The sequence below is a fragment of the Hemitrygon akajei genome, chromosome 20, assembly GCF_048418815.1.
Source record: "Hemitrygon akajei chromosome 20, sHemAka1.3, whole genome shotgun sequence".
Lineage (NCBI taxonomy): Eukaryota > Metazoa > Chordata > Chondrichthyes > Myliobatiformes > Dasyatidae > Hemitrygon > Hemitrygon akajei.
In genome coordinates, this window is record NC_133143.1 from 11,996,678 (window position 1) to 12,016,445 (window position 19,768).

At 39.6% G+C, this 19,768-nt stretch overlaps 2 protein-coding genes across 3 annotated transcripts in view; one reads left to right on the forward strand and one right to left on the reverse strand.

Moving 5' to 3' along the window:
• Positions 1–14,811, reverse strand: part of ripk1l (receptor (TNFRSF)-interacting serine-threonine kinase 1, like) — a 97,650-nt gene extending 82,839 nt beyond the window's left edge. Inside the window, exons 1-2 of one of the 2 annotated variants that reach the window (XM_073073052.1) lie at positions 14,276–14,811; positions 8,058–8,147 (exon numbers count right to left, since the gene is read on the reverse strand). The gene's annotated coding sequence lies outside the window, so the exon portion shown is untranslated. Of the gene's footprint in view, positions 1–7,963; positions 8,148–14,275 lie in introns of both variants that reach the window. The other variant, XM_073073050.1, reaches the window with a different exon arrangement.
• A 128-nt stretch (positions 14,812–14,939) lies between these two features.
• Positions 14,940–19,768, forward strand: part of LOC140713580 (dnaJ homolog subfamily C member 13-like) — a 180,889-nt gene continuing 176,060 nt past the window's right edge. Inside the window, 1 exon segment of the mRNA XM_073023857.1 lies at positions 14,940–15,054. The gene's annotated coding sequence lies outside the window, so the exon portion shown is untranslated.

Genomic DNA, 19,768 nt, shown 5'->3' on the forward strand with positions numbered 1-19,768 from the left:
ATCTATAGAGATCTACAACTGACTCTAACTTGTTTCGGAGGTTTGAAGTCTTTAGTGAAGGCCTCCCTGTTTGTTGGTTCACAGTTTAATTGCTGATCTATTTTTTATTTTTTTTTCTTCACTTTTTTTTTAGTCTCTGTTTATTTTTTTTCTCCTCTCTGTAAATGGTTGATAAGTACTCTTCTTGAATTTATAATTTTCCCCTTCCTCCCCTTTTTTCCCCCCTTTCTCTTACTTCATTCTTCTATAATTTTTCGCGGGTAGGTTAGTTTTGGTTTCCTTCCGATTTTCTCTGTATTAAGTCTTATATTTCTGCAGAAGATGTTCCAATTTGTAGTTACGTTTTCTAGTGCATAAACTAGTTACTATTTGCTATAGTATTTATACGAAACTGCTGTTAATGACACAGATCTGGAAGTTGTATTTGGGTTAATTTTTTTGGTAGAGCTAGCTGCTTTTTTTGGTAGCCGTCTAGTTTTGGGTTGTGTGGGGGGGGGGTTTCCAGTTCCAACATCACTCACTGTATTTATTGTTTCTCTTTATTGCTCAGGACACGTATATGTTTTGATTTTACGAATCTATGTTTACATCTCTGCTCCCAGACTGCTACTGTGCTGCTTGACTTTTTATATGCCTGCTGCCTTTTATGCATTAGTAATTGATAATGGCTAGTGCACTTAAATTCGTGAGCTGGAATGTAAAGGGATTGAATCACCCTGTTAAAAGGAGGAAGGTATTCTCACATATCAAACAACTCAAAGCTGACATTGCTTTCCTTCAAGAAATTCATATTTGTTGTTTTGATAACTCCCGGCTTCTGTCAAAGTGGGCGGGTCAGCATTTTCATTCATCCTTTGCCACTAAAGCTAGGGGAGTCTCCATTTTTATTAACTCAAATATTCCTTTTGAACTCCATAATAAAATATCTGATACAAATGGCCATTTTATTATTATTTCTGGTAAACTATATAACACTAAAGTTGCACTAGCAAACCTGTATGCCCCCAACTTTGATGATGTTAACTTTTTTGAATGTTTTTTTTCCTCACTACCAGACTTAAACTCATACTCTTATACTGGGTGGTGACTTCAACTGTTGGTTGGATCCTAATCTGGATCGATCGTCCTCTGTTACCAGATCACCTACTAAATCTGCCTTAGCTATCCAATCGTTTCTCTCTAATTTTGGTATCTCTGATATATGGTGTTTCCTTCATCCTACGGAGAGAGATTATTCTTTTTTCTCACATGTTCACCATACCTTCACTAGAATTGACTATTTCTTACTTGATAACCAACTTATTCCATTTGCCCACTCTTGTGACTATCAGAGTATATTGATTTCTGACCATGCCCCAATTACTCTCTCTCTGAACTTTCCTGGTCTCCCTCAGAGGAATAAACACTGGCAGTTTGATTCAACTTTATTATCTGATGATGATTTTTAAAAATTTATTAAGGATCAGATAACCTTTTATTTTAACACTAATACATCACCTGAAGTGCCATCCCAGATTGTCTGGGATGCCATGAAAGCATATCTGAGGGGTCAAATAATCTCTTACACAGCAAATCTCAACAGAAGATCCTGTGCAGATCGATTAGACCTCATTAACCAGATTAAAGAATTGGATCAACTATATGCTCAAACTAAGAACCCTGAACTATACAAGAAGCGCGTTGAACTCCAAACTAAATTTAATCTTCTGTCTACTCAACCTGTCGAACGCCAACTTCTCGAAAGCAAGAGTCGCTTTTACATTCATGGGGATAAGTCTGGTAAACTCCTAGCCAATCAGCTAAGGCGTTCCAAAGCCAAACAACATATTACAAAGATCCGGAAGGAGAACGGAGACCTTACATCGGATCATTTAGAAATTAATGATGCATTTAAAAATTTTTATTCTCGGCTTTATTCCTCTGAATCTTTGAATGACAATATCTCTGTTGATCAATTTTTAAAGAATCTGAATATTCCTTCACTTTCATCTGATTTTAAAGCCAAACTTAACGCGCCTATATCATCAGAAGAAATATCTTTTGCAATTTCTGCACTGTCCTCAGGGAAATCTCCTGGACCTGATGGGTTCCCTGTAGAATTTTATAAATCATTCTCCTCACTTCTTTCTCCTCAGTTACTTTCAGTATTATCTGACTCGTTTAATTACGGCAAATTGCCACCCTCTTTCAATGAGGCATCTATTATTCTTCTATTAAAAAAGGGCAAAGACCCAACAGAGTGCTCCTCGTATAGGCCGATTTCTTTGCTCAATGTTGATGTAAAGATCTTGGCTAAAGTTTTGGCTCATAGATTAGAAACCATTATTCCCTCCATTATCTCTGATGACCAATCAGGTTTTATTAAAAACCGTCTCCTTTTTTTTTTAACATTCGGCGTTTACTCAATATCTTATACTCACCTCCAACTGGGATTCCTGAATGTGTTATTTCCCTCGATGCGGAGAAAGCATTTGATCGTATAGAGTGGAACTACCTTTTTGCAGTCTTAGAAAAATTTGACCTCGGTCAAAGTTTCATCTCTTGGATTAAATTGCTGTACCTGTGTCCTACTGCTTCTGTTTTAACTAATTTTCAGAAATCCCAGGTATTTAATCTCAAACGTGGCACCCGTCAGGGATGCCCCTTAAGTCCCTTTCTCTTTGATTTGGCTATAGAACCTTTGGTGATAGCATTTCGAAATTGTCCTGAATTGACCGGGATTTGGAGAGGGGGTGTTGAGCATAAAGTTTCTCTCTATGCTGATGACTTATTACTCTTTCTCTCAAATCCGTCTACATCCTTACCTCTAATGTTTTCACTTCTTGACCAGTTTAGCCAGATCTCTGGCTATAAACTTAATTTACATAAGAGTGAGCTTTTCCCAATTAATAAAGAAGCACAAGAACTAACATTTCATGATCTCTCTTTTAAAGTAGTCCATAATCAATTTACTTATCTTGGAATTACAGTCACAAGGAAGTTTAAAGATCTCTTTCGTGAAAACTTTGCCAATCTTTCATATACTATAAAACAGAGTCTGGTACAATGGTCACCTCTATCTATGTCTTTGGTAGGTCGTATTAATGTTGTTAAAATGTATGTTCTCCCCAAATTTTTATACTTATTTCAATCTATCCCAATTTTTATTCCTAAATCTTTTTTTGATTCCTTAGACTCTATTATTTTGTCATATCTGTGGAAGAATAAGCGCTCTAGAATTAATAAAATCCATCTCCAAAAATCTAAAAAAGAGGGTGGCATGGCTTTACCTAACTTTCGTTTATATTATTGGGCAGCTAATATACGTTGTGCTACCTTTTGGTCTTTCTTCCACGGCCAACCCGAGTGCCCTAATTGGGTGGCAATGGAGTTGAGCTCCACTAAAGAATTATCTATCTTTGCACTTGTCAGCTCTGTACTCCCTAGTAGTCTGCCCAGATTAATAGCTAATCCTCTTATTAGACACACTTTGCGTATATGGGCTCAGTTTAGGAAATGCTATGGTTTCCATGATTTTTCCGTTTCCAGCCCTGTCGCACAATCACCTTTTTTTACCTACTACGTATGATTCAGCATTCCATGTTTGGTATAGGAAGGGCATTAGACATTTTGAAGATCTTTTTATTGATAATCGCTTCGCTTCTTTTCAGCAGCTCTCTGTTAAGTTCAATCTGCCCAATGCTCATTTTTTTTAGATATCTCCAAATTAGACACTTTATTGCTCCTTTAATTCCTAACTTTCCTGAAATGCCTGCGAAAAATGCTATGGACTTTTTTCTTTCCATTAATCCACTAGGTAAAGGTTTAATATCAATTATTCAAGATAAATTAGCAGCCTTACGACGGGTGGATAAAATTAAAATGGCCTGGGAGCAGGATTTAAATACCTCCTTATCCGATGAGAGCTGGGACTCGATTCTCAAATCAGTTAACTCAACCTCTCTTTGTGCTCGCCATTGCCTTTTACAGTTTAAGATTGTTCATAGAGCCCATATGTCTAAATCTAAACTATCTTTATTCTACCCTGACATTAGTCCGCTCTGTGATAAATGCAAGAGGGGCGTGGCCTCTCTCATCCATATGTACTGGTTCTGTCCTAGCTTGGAGAAATTTTGGAAAGATGTCTTCACTACGTTATCGTGTATTCTGAATCAGCACCTAAAACCAAACCCCTTAATTGCTTTGTTCGGTTTCTGGGGCGAGACGGATTTACGTCTGAGTCCAACCAAATGCCGAATATTATCCTTTGCCTCTCTCCTGGCTAGACGCTTGATCCTCCTTAGATGGAGAGATGTTGCCCCGCCCACTCATGCGCAATGGCTTAACGACATTATGGCCTGCTTGGACCTCGAAAAAATTCATTATTCAGTTCTTAATTCGGATCTAAAGTTCCATAAGGTCTGGGGACCTTTTATCGAGTACTTTCATAACCTTCCTCTTGACTAGGGTTTTTTTTTTCTTTTCGGTCCCTTGCTTTCAGCTCCCTTTTTTTTTCTGGTAGTAGGCATTATTATCCTCTGTTGCTAAGTGTATTCACAGTCTGGGAGTTTGATTGTCCTGATTTATACTCTCTATATTGTGTTGTGGTTGGTCTGGAGTTTTTTTTTGTGTTGTGGGGCTTGGGGAGGATACTAAGTTTACTGGTCTTCAATTTAGGTGCTTTTTTGTCAAATTCTCTTCCTTTGTAGCATATTGTTATTGTATGCTTAATTTTGCATTGTATTAATGTTCCTCATTCGGATTTGGGGTTTTTAATTTGTAAAATGTATAGAAAAACTAATAAAAAATAATTAAAAAAAAAAGAAAAAGGCAAACACAGTACTGAAGTGTTATATTTGAATACGTGCTGTATATGGAATAAGGTAGAAAAATCACAGCACAGTTGCATATCGGCAGGTACGATGTTGCAGGCATCACTGCATCATGACTGACAGAAGATTATATAGCTAGGAGCTTAATGTCCAAGGATACACATTGTATCGAAAGGAGAGGCAGGAAGGCGGGGGGGTGGTGCTGCTCTGGTAAAAAATGAATTCAAATCGTTAGAAAGAGGTGACATAGGTGTTGGATCATTGTGGATAGAGCTAAGGAACAGCAAGGGTAAAATGACCTTGATGGGAGTTGTATACAGACGCCTAAACAGTAGTAAGAATCAGGCTACAAATTACAATGGGAAGACAGAAAATACATGCCAAAAGGGCAGTGTTACAATATTCATGGGGTATTTCAATATATAGGTAGACTGGGAAAATCAGATTGGTGCTGGATTCCAAGAGGGGGAAGTTTTTAAGAGTGCATTAAAGATGACTTTTTAGAGCAGCTCGTGGTTGAGCCCACTAGGAGATCAGCTATTCTGGTTTGGGTGTTGTGCAATGAACCAGGATCGATTAGAGAGCTTAAGGTAAAAGAACCCTTGGGGGAAAGTGATCATAATATGATCGAATTCACCATAAAATTTGAGAAGGAGATACTAAAGTCAAATGAATCAGTATTACAGTGGAGTAAAGGAAATTACAGAGGCATAAGAGAGGAGTTGGTCAGAATTGATTGGAAAAGAACACTGGCAGGGATGATGGCACAAAAGCAATGAGTGGAATTTTTAGAAACAATTCAGAAGGCACAGAATATATAAATCCCAAAAAGGAAGAAGTATTCCAAAGGAAGGGTGATACAACTGTGGCTAACACGAGAAATGAAAGCCAACATAAAAGCCAAATAGAGGGCATATATAGAGCAAAAATTTGTGGGAAGTTGGGAAGCTTATAAAAACCAACAGAAGGTAACTAAAAAAGTAATTAAGGTTAAGATGGAATAAGAAAGCTAGCCAATAATATTAAAGAAGATACCAAAAGATTTTTCAGATACATAAAGTGTAAAAGAGAGGTGAGACTGGATATGGACCGCGAGAAAGCGATGCTGGAGAGGTAGTAATGGGGGACAACGAAACGACAGAGAACTGAGTAAGTATTTTGCATCAGTCTTCACTGTGGAAGACACTAGCAATATGATGGAAGTTCCAGGTGTCAGGGCATATGAAGTGTGTGAAGTTTCCATTATTAGAGAGAAGGTTCTTAGGAAACTGAAAGGTCTGAAGGTAGATAAGTCACCAGGAGCAGACATTGTACACCCCAGGGTTGTGAAAGAGGTGGCTGAAGAGATTGTGGAGGCATTAGTAGAATCTTTCAAGAATCCTGGAATGGTTCAGGAAGACTGGAACATTGCAAATGTCACTCCACTCCTCAAGAACAGAGAAAGGCAGAAGAAAGGAAACTATAGGCCAGGTAGTCTGACCTCAGTGGTTGGGAAGACATTGGAGTCAATTATTAAGGATGAGATGTCAGGGTACTTGGAGGCACATAATAAAATAGGCTGTAGTCAACATGGTTTCCTCAATGGAAAATCTTGCCAGACAAATCTGTTGGAATTCTTTGAAGAAATAACAAGCAGGATAGACAAAGGTGAATCAGTTGATGTTGTGTACTTGGATTTTCAAAAGGCTTTTGACGAGGTGCCACACATGAGGCTGCTTACCAAGTTACAGGAAATATTCTAGCATAGATAAAGCAGCAGCTGATTGGCAGGAAGCAAAGACTGGGAATAAAAGGAGCCTTTTCTGTTTGGCTGCTGATGACTAGTAGTGGTTCACAGGGGTCCAGGTTGGGACTGATTCTTTTTTAAGTGATATAGTATGGCTTTGTTGTAACGTTTGCAGATATATGAAGTTAGGTGGAGGGGCAAGTAGCTTTGAGGAAGTAGATAGGCTACAGAAGGACTTAGACAGATTAGGAGAATGGGCAAACAAATGGTAGACGAATATGGTATCGGGAAGTATATGGTCATGCATTTTGGTAAAAGAAAGGGTTGACTATTTTCTAAATGGAGAGAAAATACAGAAAAAAACTTAGGAGCAAAGGAGACTCCTTGTGCAGCATTCCCTAAAGGCAAATTTGCAGGTTGAGTCTGGTGAGGAAGGCAAATGCAATGTTAGCATTCAATTCAAAAGGACTAGAATATAAATGCAAGGATGTAATGATGAAACTTTATAAAGCACTGGTGAGACCTCACTTGGAGTATTGTGAGCAATTTTGGGCCCCTTATCTTAGAAAGGATGTGCTGAAACTGGAAAGGGTTCAAAGGAGGTTCACAAAAATTATTCCAAGATTGAATGGCTTGTCATATGGTAGGTTACAGAGATGTGTCCGGGCCTGTATTCTCTAGAATTCAGAAGAATGAGGGGTGACCTCTCTGAAACCTACCAAATAGTGAAAGGCCTTGATAGAGTGGATGCAGAGAGGATGTTTGCTATGGTGGGAAAGTCTAAGACCAAAGGACACAGCTTCAGAATAGACGGGCACCCTTTTAGAACAGAGATGAGGAGGAATTTCTTTAGCCAGAGAGTAGTGAATCTGTGGAATTCTTTGCTTCAGGCAGCTGTGGAGGCCAAACCTTTTTAATGCAGAGGTTGATAGACTGTTGATTGGTCAGGTCTTGTAGGGATATGGGCAGAAGGCAGGAGATTGGGACGGAAAAGAAAATTGGATCAGCCATGATGAATAGCGAAGCAGACTCGAAGGGCCAAAATGGTCTAATTCTGCTCCTATATCTTATGATCTTAAAACCTTAAAGTCTTAAAAGTTTCTTCCCCCAAGCAGATATGTTTAACCATTCTAATTAGCCCCTCCCACATCCCCCGTCTATTACCTCAGACACTGCACTGTAAAGACTTTAAACCATTTTGTATATTACTTACATTGTGGTATTTATTTATTTTTGCACATTTATTCCATATCTGTACTTCTAACCTTATTTTATATAATTATTTATTATTGTTGAATGTTGTTGCTTTTGTTGCATATCATACCAACACACCACAGCAAATTTCTAATACATGTAAATGTATATGGCAAATAAATATGATCTTTGATCCTGGAATGGAAAGCATTCTGACTGGTTGCATCACTACCTGGAAGTAAAGCTCCAATATACAGGATTGAAAGAGGCAGCAGAGGGTTGTTAACTTAGCCAGAACCATCAAGGACATCTTCAGATGATGATACCTCAAGAAGGCGACATCCATTATGAAAGATCTTCGCCATCCAGGACACGTCTTCTCCTCATTACTACCATCAGGAAGGAACTACAAGAGCCTGAAAAGACACACCCAACATTTTAGGAACAACTTCTTCACCTCCCCCATTAGATTTCTGAGCGGTCCATAAACATTACTTCATATTTGCACTATTAATTTCTAAATACTTTTTATTGTAAGTTATACTTTTTTTAATGCCTTACACTGTGCAACTGGCACAAAACAACAAATTTTACAACACATGTCAATGATAATCTAGGGCTTGGCATATTCACTACCTGAAATAATATGTATCACTTGACAATATCAGCATGTTCATAGCCATTCGGTTGCTGAAAAAGCATTAGTTACTCAATCCTGAAACATCAAGATTAGTTTCAGTTTCGTTTCCCATTTAGTTAAAAAAAACAACTCTTCTAGTAAGAGTATGCAATGAGGAACATTAACAGGTAACATGTTAGTAAATTTCTCCAATTTTCACTTGAAAGATAGTACTAAAGATGTTTGATCATTCCTGTTCTAGATCACACCATTCTGTGTAAATATATCTCCATATTTCCCCTCCTATTGACAATCGACTTAAATGTGTGTCTTTTGGTAACTCCTCCTCCTGTCAGAGGATTTCAGAGTTTAGTTGATTGTTTTCTTTGGAATTCAGCAAACTTTATTTAAATTTGAGTTCTAATGATCCCCAGTGTTACTGTGATGAGGCTGCCTCTACAGCTTTCCACAGTAAATGCAATTTATATTTTAAAATGGTACTTGATCTCAAGTGTCAATTGAGTTTCGTTGGAGGTCTAAATCTGAAAATTCAAATCTACATTATGATGGTGCTCTAGAATAAAGCCTGTTGAAGAGGTACACAGTTAGTCTCACTTGGCATTCTCTGACATATGCATCCTTGTTAGTGTCTTTTCTGCCCCATATACTTGATGAATAATAAAATCTATCAGCTCCTTTCTGTACTACTTATTCTAACATGTTATTCCTCAGGAGTACCAACAGATAACATTCCCATACTTTTCCTCCTAAATGACTTAATAAGGACTTGAAGATGACAATTATTTCATGCATAGCAGTACCCCCTCCCCACAAATGTCTTAGTCCTGCCAAGCTACTATTAGAAATAATTTGTCCCTTCCCAGATTATCTGATAATTTCTTCCACTTTGAATGTCTCATCTAAACTTCTTTAAAATCGTCTTCTAATGACTCTAGGATATACACCAATTACACATCAAGATGTACTTCCCCAACTACTTTTAAATACCTCTGTCAGATCACCCCATAGCTTCATCTGAGAAGAGTCATCACAGCTTTCCTGGTCTACTGTATAACTAAAGTCCTTCATTTCTCGGATTTATTTTCCACATACCGTCTGAAACTTTTACAACTTTCCTAATATGTAGTACCTATAATTGGACACAGTATTATAGATGTGGCCAAACCAAGGTTTTTATGAAATTCATCATAACTTGTTTGTTCTTGTACTCTGGTTTTATGTTCAAAACCACTGAACCATAGAACATTACTGCACAGAAACAGGCCTTTTGGCCCTTCTTGGCTGTGCCAAACCGTTTTTCTGCCTAGTCCCACTGACCTGCACCTGGCCCATATCCCTCCACACACCTCTCATCCATGTACCTGTCCAAGTTTTTCTTAAATGTTAAAAGTGAGCCCGCATTTACAACTCTATCTGGCAGCTCATTCCACACTCCCACCACTCTCTGTGTGAAGAAGCCCCCCCCCCCCGATGTTCCCTTTAAACTTTTCCCCCTTCACCCTTAACCTTTGTCCTCTGGTTTTTTTCTCTCCCCCTAGCCTCAGTGGAAAAAGTCTGCTTGCATTCACTCTATCTATATCCATCATAATTTTATACACCTCTATCAAATCTCCCCTCATTGATCCAGAAGAATGAGGGGAGACTTGATAGAGAACCCTGGATCCTATGTGTTATTTTAACTACTTTGTCATTCTGTCTTGCCACTTTCAATAAACCTTACACACACACTCTTTTCTTTTGATTTTAGACTATAAGATCAGAAGACAGAGGAGCAGAATTAGGCCATTTGGCCCTTCAAGTCTGCTCTGCCATTCCATAATTTGTTATCCTAATTTTCTGCCTTCTCCCTGTAACGTTTGATGCCCTTACTAATCATAAACCTATCAAATTCCACTTTAAGTATACACAATGACTTCTACAGCTGCCTGTGGCAATTAGTTCCATAGATACACCACCCTCTGGCTAAGGGAATTCCTCCTTATGTGTTCTAAAGGGACATCCTTATATTCCGAGGCTGTGCCCTTTGGTCCTACATTCTTCCACTATAGGAAACATCCTACGTCCACTCTATCTAGGCCTTTCAATATCAAATAGGTTTCAATCCTTCTTCATTCTTCTAATCTCTAGCAAGTACAGACTCAGAGCCACCAAATATTCATCATATTCGCAGGATTGTTCTCATGAACCTCCTCTGGACCTTCTCCAGCACATCCTTTCTTAGACAAGAGTCCCAAAACTACTCTCAAATCTATCTTTGGTGTGGTGCATGTGGATTACCCAGCTAGAACAGATCTATAGAGGCAATGCCCATGAGATTAACATGGAAGGACTGCACTCATTGCCATGTAGTTTTACTTATTCTTTGTGAGGGTTTCTGATCTTAAATACTTCCTTTTCCTGCACAAAACAAGCAATTGCATTTTACTTGGCATTCCAACAGTTTGCCACACTACAGAGTATAGTTTTCAAATCACTCTCTCAACCTCCCTTTCAAACAACAATTCATTGGAAGCAGAAAACACTGATCAGGTGAAAAGCACTGCAAACACAAGAGCACTCAGTTAGGAACAGGAAAGGCCACTTGGCTGCTTTAGCCTGCTTTGCCATTTAAAAAGATCGTAACCTCAACTCTGCACTCCTGTTCTACAGTGACCTTTCAGCCTCTTGTTCATCAAATATCCATCGAGCTTTGCCTTAAGAACATTCAAACAATAGGAAACAGGCAGGATTATCTGGAGTTCAATCAATTCCTCGTGAAACGACCTGACTGTGCACAGCCCAGAAATTCTGCTTTTTACTCCCCACTGGTTTATTCTGCCCAATGATCCATCAAGGAGCCTGTAGTCTACAGGATAATAACCGTAAAGCGTAAAATCTTTCTGTAGTGTTAAATCACTAATTAGGAGAATGTTTCTAGTGATGAAACGTCAAACATCTGCTTTAGTACAAGACAAAGAGAACCCCAAAAAAGCTGCTGAATAAATATTAAAGTGTTTGATTAGATACTTGAAAGATGGGCAACAGTTATTGGACTGTTTAAAAATCAGTATTAGTTCGGGCTGATGAACGGAAGACAAATATTATTAAACCAATTAAAGAGACATAAATGTTTCCTCAGCTGGAAGGACAAGAAGGTACCATGACAAAGCCAATATGGATGTAGTGTCGACAAAACAGACTGCACCAGAAAATCCACATAATGGTTGGTAATCCCCAAATCCAGAGTCCGGAGAAGCTGCTGCAAATTAATATCGCGCTACCTTCTTAGTGCGTTCTCCAGAAAGGAGCTCCAAATCCGCCAGACAAAACAAGACTACCCAGACATACCATGTCAGGAGACCAACTCTAGCACCCAACAAACCAAAAACTAAAGCTACAAGACCTACACAAAACCACATAGTTACATATAGTTATAGTTAACATATAGTTACAACAGTGCAGACAATACCATAATTGATAAAAAAAAGACCATGGCACAGTAAAAATAGTCCAAAGATGTTAAAAGACTATAAGTTCGAAAGAAACCACCACACAGTTTCCACAAGTCAAGCAGAATACTAACTGTACTTGATGGGGAAGCTGCTAATACAACTGTTGCAGCTACCACCAGCCTCACTCAACACATGGTCAACCTAATGTACACCCAACCATCCTTTGCAGTGATGCAGAACTGATCTGCAAAAAAAACTGACAATGAGATTTATAAAGGGCTGCAAGGAGAATGTTGTTTGATTGCTGTGTGTTGGGATGATACAATCGCCATGTGAGTTAAACCAGAGAGCTCAATGGTACCAAAGTTGGAAAGCCTTATGAAGACCATGTTCAAGAATGTAACAAATATTTCACCTTATGTTACACAATCAGTAATTCTAATAATGTTTTAAGTGCAGTATATGAAGAAGGTAATTGAACCATTGAATGTTCTTACTCTATTAATTGTACTAATAGAGCACTGTTAGTGAAGAGTGTTTTATTCCCTGCTCCCGTCAAGCTAGACAGCCTTTCATTCCTTCCAAGTTTTTATATAATCTCATAAGATCTGGCTAAGCATCTAATATAGTTTGCCTTCAGTGCTTAGAGTCAAACATAGATTAACAGGCTACATGTTGCAATAAGCTCCAGAGCTAGTTTAATTTACTTACTTGGGCCCTTAGCCCCCAGTGGGGTGGAGCTACACCATCAATGACATCCCGTCTTCATGGCTGGAGTTCATCAACACTTCTGCAATCCACTGCATCTACTGTACAGGGGATTGTTCTATACAGCCTCACCAGAGCCTTGCTAGCAGGCTTTCCCCATTTTTACCTTTCAGGATGGGCTTATACGGTTGGACTTTGAGAACGAAAGCTAGTTTAAAGCCCACTTCAATTTCTAATTTCTGGATATCAAAGTGAACGCCTCATACTTGTCTGAATTAAGCTCGAGCCGCCACTTCTCCACCCAAATATCTAGATTATCTATTTCCTGCTCTCTCCTTCAACAACCTTCCTCAACTGCAGGCTGGTGGCAGATATCCATGTGTCACTCAATTCACCATGATGTGGCACACACAGATAATCAATGATCGCACCCAGACCGTCTTTTCACTATTACAATTTACCTGATCAGGAAATGGCTAATGCAACAAGGAATAAGATTCATGGAAAATGAAGAACAAATTCTTTCAGAATAATCCCACAAATAATTGTACTGGTCTGAGTACCCACACTGAGAGCCAGCTGTGCTAAACAGATTCAGAACAGGACTACATGCAGCCACATTCACGGTTGCACTCCGCCAGATTCAAAGTTCAAAGTAAATTTATTATTAAATTTATTCACCATATACAACCCTCAGATTCATTTTCTTGTAGGCATAAACAGTAAATTCAAGAAACACATCGGAATCAATGAAAGAGCATACCCAACAGGACAGACAAATGTGCAAATGACCCCACTTGGAGTACTGTGCTCAGTTCTGGTCGCCTCATTGCAGGAAGGATATGGAAACTATAGAAAGGGTGCAGAGGAGATTTACAAGGATGCTGCCTGATTAGGAAGCATGCCTTATGAGAATAGGTGGCATGAACTTGGTCTTTTCTCCTTAGAGTGACAAAGGATGAGAGGTGACCTGATAGAGGTGTATAAGATGATGAGAGGCACTGATCATGTGGATAACCATATAACAATTACAGCATGGAAACAGGCCATCTCAGCCCTTCTAGTCCATGCCGAACACTTACTCTCACCTAGTCCCACCTACCTGCACTCAGCCCATAACCCTCCATTCCTTTCCTGTCCATATACCCATCCAATTTTTTTAAAATGACAAAATCGAACCTGCCTCTACCACTTCTACTGGAAGCTCATTCCACACAGCTATCACTCTGTGAATAAAGAAATTCCCCCTCATATTACCCCTATACTTTTGCCCCTTAACTCTCAACTCATGTCCTCTTGTTTCAATCTCCCCTACTCTCAATGGAAAAAGCCTATCCACGTCAACTCTATTAGTCAGAGGCTTTTTCCCCAGGGGTGAGACGGCTAACACCAGAGTGCACAGTTTTAAGGCGCTTGGAATTAAATAGAGGAGATGTCAGGGGTAAGATTTTTTAAAAAACGCAGAGAGTGGTGAGTGCATGGAACGGGCTGCTGGCGACGGTGGTGGAGGTGGATATGACAGGATCTTTTAAGAGACTCCTGGACAGGTACATGGAGCTGAGAAAAATAGAGGGCTGGAGGTTTTCTATGTTTCTACGTTTTTGACAACATATAAACCATGGTCAGGATCACAGTGGAAAACTCTCTTGATACGTAAAGCAGTTGTCACTTAATCGTTAGATGTTCCAAGTCGGAGGAACAAGTGTGCGACAAGACCGCTGTGTCAGAGCACACAAAAAGTTTATCATGAAATACAGACTCCCACCTTTTGTTTTCTCTGAGTCAGCAGTTCGTGTCTCGAGAAGCCCTCAGGTCCTACTGATGTATCCAGTGAGCTACGCCTTTCTGAAACACAAGAGCACAGTAATTTCTCATTCTCTTCCAATACAGCAATCTTCCCTTTCAGTCCTTAGTCTTGTTCTCCAGCTAACAAGATGAAGTAGAGGAGGTTTCATTCCCCTGCGTTTCAGTCAAGTTCGGAATCCTCCTCTGCTCCTTGCCTTACGGCTACGGCCATATACCTTCGTCTGTTTAAATGTGCCGTTCCTACATGTTTTACAGTTAAACCGCCGTCATTCAGATTATTTCATTTTCATAAAGACCAGGGTGCAAAGAAATTCCTTTAGCTGCTGAGATAAGGCACGGTATTGCATGTTGTTGAAGGGAACGCAAGTGGCTCATTATGTTAGACGTATTCATGGTAGCAACTGCCGTCCGACTATTTGAGAGAGCTTCAGCAAGCAGAGGCGCCGTTCGATCTTTCTGAGGTCTCCCTCCCTTGGTAATTTTTTTAAAAAGAGAGCAAGACCTTAACTTCATTACCGACGATAGCAACCGCTGAGCGTCGCTTTAATACACCGCAACATCCGCGTGCCGGACGGCAGCAATTTCCGGTCTGTCAGGCGACTGTCGCGTGAAGACGAGGGCGCGTGCGCAGTGCGAGCTGTCAGAAAATGGCCGCTTCCTAGGCGAGGGGAGGAAGGAGCTTGGTGAAGAGCTGTTGTCGGAGGCGGGAGCGAGAACCGGCTTCCTTCACCGCCTCAGGTAACCTGCCGCGCCCGGAATTCAGGCTTTGCTTGGGGTCAGAAGGATGTGGTGTGGGCTGGACTAACTTCGGCGACCGTCCCTGGGCTGGAGTTGGTGTTCAACCTGAGAGGAGTATGAGGGGCGGAGGCGGGTAACTGCAGGCTGGCGGGCGCCTCATCCTTTGCTTCGTAGTCAGCGACCGGGGGGAGTTACAGCCCTCAGTTTCTGTGCCTAGACCCGGTCGACAGCTTGCCCATCTCGCCTTCCTTGCCCGTTGTTCGGCTCGGCTGGATATTGTGTTTTATTTTTCTCTGTGAATACTTGTTTGTGAAACTTAATATTGATTTTACAAGTAGGATATGTCAGTCGGTAGTATAGGACACAGAGGTCACGAATTTAGACAAAAAGAAGTTCTCGAAAGCCTTAGAAATTGTAATAGTGTAACTGACCGGGAATTACAGGTTCAAGAGTGTAGTTCGAGGATTTGCACGATGCCACTGTTTCCACTAGTTAACTGACAGTTCAATTTAAATGTTTGGTACTGAAATGTCAGAACAGATTAGCTCTGCAGAGTAAGAGATTCTTTGTTAAAGAATCTGTTATGAATACATGATCCATGAAATTGGAAAACCTAGACTGGTTGTAATAACGAAATGTAATGTACAGAAAACAAGATTTCTCTGTATCCGTGATCCCACTTAGTTCCTGCTTCTCTGAACTTCATATTTTTCTCTTCTATCTCACAAGCACTCTGCTTTGTACTGTTTCCCAGAATTCAGTGATTTCATCTTCTGCCTTCAATAGAGCATTCATGCTACACATTTCATAATTAAGGAGCAAACAAGAGAAAGGCAGCAAATGGAGGAATTGCAAAAAGATACACTTCTATATTGACTTAAATTTTTTTCAAGATATTATTGCTAAAATATGAAATAGAGTAGAAGTTTACTGTCACAAAAATAATTGGTGAGGGATGAATGTGAAGATTTCAAAATAACACCTTGGTGTTTATCATCTTTCAATGGAGCTCATTCAGCTGAAAGTCTTTTTTGGGATGAAGTCCCTCTATATTGGAGAAGACAATCCTCTGGGATATGACAAACATGAAAAATATCTGTAGATGCTGGAAATTCAGAGCAACATACAAAATGCTGGAGGAATTCAGCAGGTCAGGCAGCATTTATGGAAATGAATAAACAGTTGACATTTTGAGCTGAGACCCTTAAGGATTCTAAAGGGTCTTGGTCTGAAACATCAACTGTTTATTCATTTCATGGAGATTCAAACGAGAGGACATGATTTGAGAGTTAGGGGGCAAAAGTTTAAGGGAAACACGAGGGGGTATTTCTTTACTCAGAGAGTGATAGCTGTGTGGAATGAGCTTCCTGTAGAAGTAGTAGAGGCCAGTTCAGTTGTGTCATTTAAGGTAAAATTGGATAGGTATATGGACAGGAAAGGAGTGGAGGGTTATGGGCTGAGTGCGGGTAGGTGGGTCTAGGTGAGATTAAGAGTTCGGCACGGACTAGGAGGGCCGGAATGGCCTGTTTCCGTGCTGTGATTGTTATATGGTTATATGGTTATTTCCATAGATGCTGCCTGACCTGCTGAATTCCTCCAGCATTTTGTGTGTGTTGCCTCTGGGATTTGAAACTCTTTCTAGGCCTCGTGCTACCTTAAATGCTACATTTGACAGTTTGGGCATGAATAAAATTTTAAAAAAGTATTTCCAAGGTGTGAAAGATAAAATTTTAAAAGCAGAAGTAGTCTGGGTGTAAAGAGAATAGTGAAGTGGAAAGTTTTAGACTGAAGCAAAGGCAATCGGTTGGATGCAAAAATGACAAATGGCATTTAATCTGTGGAAATGTAAGAGATTTCTTACATTTGGTGCCTTTTGGAAGGGAATAAAGTAAATGGAAGGACAGTGACCAGTGTGTAGGAACAAGAGAAAGTGTATGTCCTTTGTCAAAAGGTGCTGAATAGGCATAATTTTCCGTCCTGTTGAAGCAGAGCTTAAAGAACATGGAGGATTTGCTGGAAGTGTATATATCAGTAGAATAACGCTTTAAACCTCATCACGTGCCATAGCATTAGAGGATGTTGCCAGTACTAAAAAGCATGTAGCTATGAGGAAGGATTTGTGAAACTAAAGTGGTTTAGTTTGGAAAGGGGAGTTGAAGGGAAGGACACTTGATACAGCTATCGATGAAGGGTGGGGTTGGCTAATGTAGTTATAAAGGTCAAGTTAAACTACTGGTTATTCTGGATGCTTTAAAATAGCAATGTCAAGTTTAATGGATCAATTTCATATGAAGAAGCTTTTGCTCACCTTAACCAGAAGGATTAATGCTTTCTGTCACATCAAATTTTTTCTTTTAAACATTTTACGAAGAAAATTTATAGCCGATCTTTTGATGGCAAGCAATTATAGTCCGAATCTAACTTGATGATTTTCAGTTTATTTGGAAAATTGTGAATTAGTTTATTGGAACTTGTCTGATGTACATGAAGTAATGCAGTTTTCCTTGTCCGTTCTTCTGGGTATAAACTTTAACTGTCAATTCAATCAGCATCACCGGATGAGTCCAAATCATTGCTAATGTTTTGTTTAACCTATCATTATACTGTATCAATGACAGAACACTCATTTGTACCTGCAGCCCAGTCCTATTTCCGTAACATTTTCCTTTAGATCCCTAATTGATGCAGTCCTTTTGATGCAATCTTTTTCTATCTGCTAACCTTTCTTGAACCCTCCTTAACCCATTTTTGTATTTGTGCCAATAATTCTAATCTTTTATGAAATTTACCTCATGACATTGTTCTTAAAACATTTGAATTATAATCTCTGACATTTACTGAGTATTTGTACTGGTTTCTTTTTGAGATTTCATTGTGACTATTTTTTGAGATTTCATTTCACAAGATAGTCATGTACTTTTATTTCAACTGATCCTCTAGCAACTTTTGTTCATTCATGTCAGTAGACCTAGAAATTTGTTTTCTTCCATTATTTGTCTAATTAGTTACCTTGGTCCATGTGAACACTTAATGAACTGTTACCAATTCAACAAGAGTATGTCCCAAATGTGAGAAAATCTACAGATGCTGGGAATCCAAAGAACCACAAACAAAATGCTGGAGGAACTCAGCAGGTCGGATAGCAGTAAAGAGCAAACAGTCAATTTTTATTTGTGTATTTATTGGGCTGAGATCCTTTGTCAGGCCCGAAATATTGACTGTTTGTTTTTTGCATAGGTACAGTACTGAGTTCCTCCAGAATGTGTGTGTGAACATATGTATGCTACTAGGTATAATCTCTTTGCAAAAGTATATAGCTAGTGTTACTAGAAATATTAATTTTGGGCTTAGAAACTATTTGCAATTTAACTTTGTATATCATCTGTTTTCATGTTCCCTTGCATGTTGTGCTCAACTTTTATTGAAGTCATTTTGCAACATTAAGTATAGAACATTATTTTGTGCAGTTGATCTATGCTGTTAGACAATGCAGTTTAGAAGTGTATATTTTATATAGATTATTATGACATACCCAACCTAATTTCTTCTCCACATATGTAACACACTTATTAAGCTTATTACCACCTTTGGTTTTGAAATTGAGATTTATTGCTCATTTGTTTGACAGGCTGACCCATAGCAGTATTCTCTTCCTGTTTCAGACTTAAGGATTTTGTAATAACAATGAACAAGTTTCTCTAAACCTTAGTTATGCAAGGAGTCCTTGTGTTGCAATTTTCAAAGAACATGGAACAGTACAGCACAGTGCAGGCTCTTCAGCCCACAATGTTATGCCATCCTTTTAACCTACTCTAAAATCAATCTAACCCTTCCCTGCTCCATAGCTTTCCATTTTTCTATCATCCAGGGTGCCTTTCTAAGATTTTCTTAAATGGCCCTAGTGTACCTGCCTTTATCACCACTCCTGTCCACATACTTATCACTCTGTTTTTTTAAAAACTTACCCAGACATTCTCCCCATACTCTCCTCCAAACACCTTAAAATTATACTCCCTTTTTTTTAGCCATTTCTGCCTTGGGATAAAGTGTCTGGCTGTCGACTTGGTTTATGCCTTTTATCATCTTGTACACCTCTATCAAGTCACTTTTCAACTTCTTTTGCTTTCAAGGAAAAAGCCTTAGTTTGCTCACTCCCTCACTCCTTCTGAACGCACTGTCCTCCACTCTCTCCGCACTAATCCTAACCTCACCATCAAACCCGCAGACAAAGGTGGTGCCATAGTAGTCTGGTGGATGGACCTCTACTTCACTGAGGCCAAACGGCAGCTCTCTGACACCTCCTCTTACTTACCCCTGGAACAGGACCCCACCAAAAAACATCAAACCATTGTCTCCCGTACCATCACCACCCTTATCAACTCCGGAGACCTTCCATCCTCAGCCAAAAAACTCTTAATTCCCACACCTTGCACTGCTCGGTTTTACCTCCTTCCCAAGATCCACAAGCCTCACCAGTTCCCCAACACCACCACACTCCTCCGGTTGGCGGAACTGGTATACATACTTAGTAACTTCTCTTTTGGCTCTTCTCACTTTCTTCAGGCCAAGGATGTAGCTATGGGCACTCGCATGGGCCCCAGCTATACCTGCCTCTTCGTTGGTTATGTGGAACAGCCTATGCTCCAAAACTATACTGGTATAGACTGCTCTCCAACTTTTCCTTCACTACATTGGTGCTGCTTCCGGCACCCAT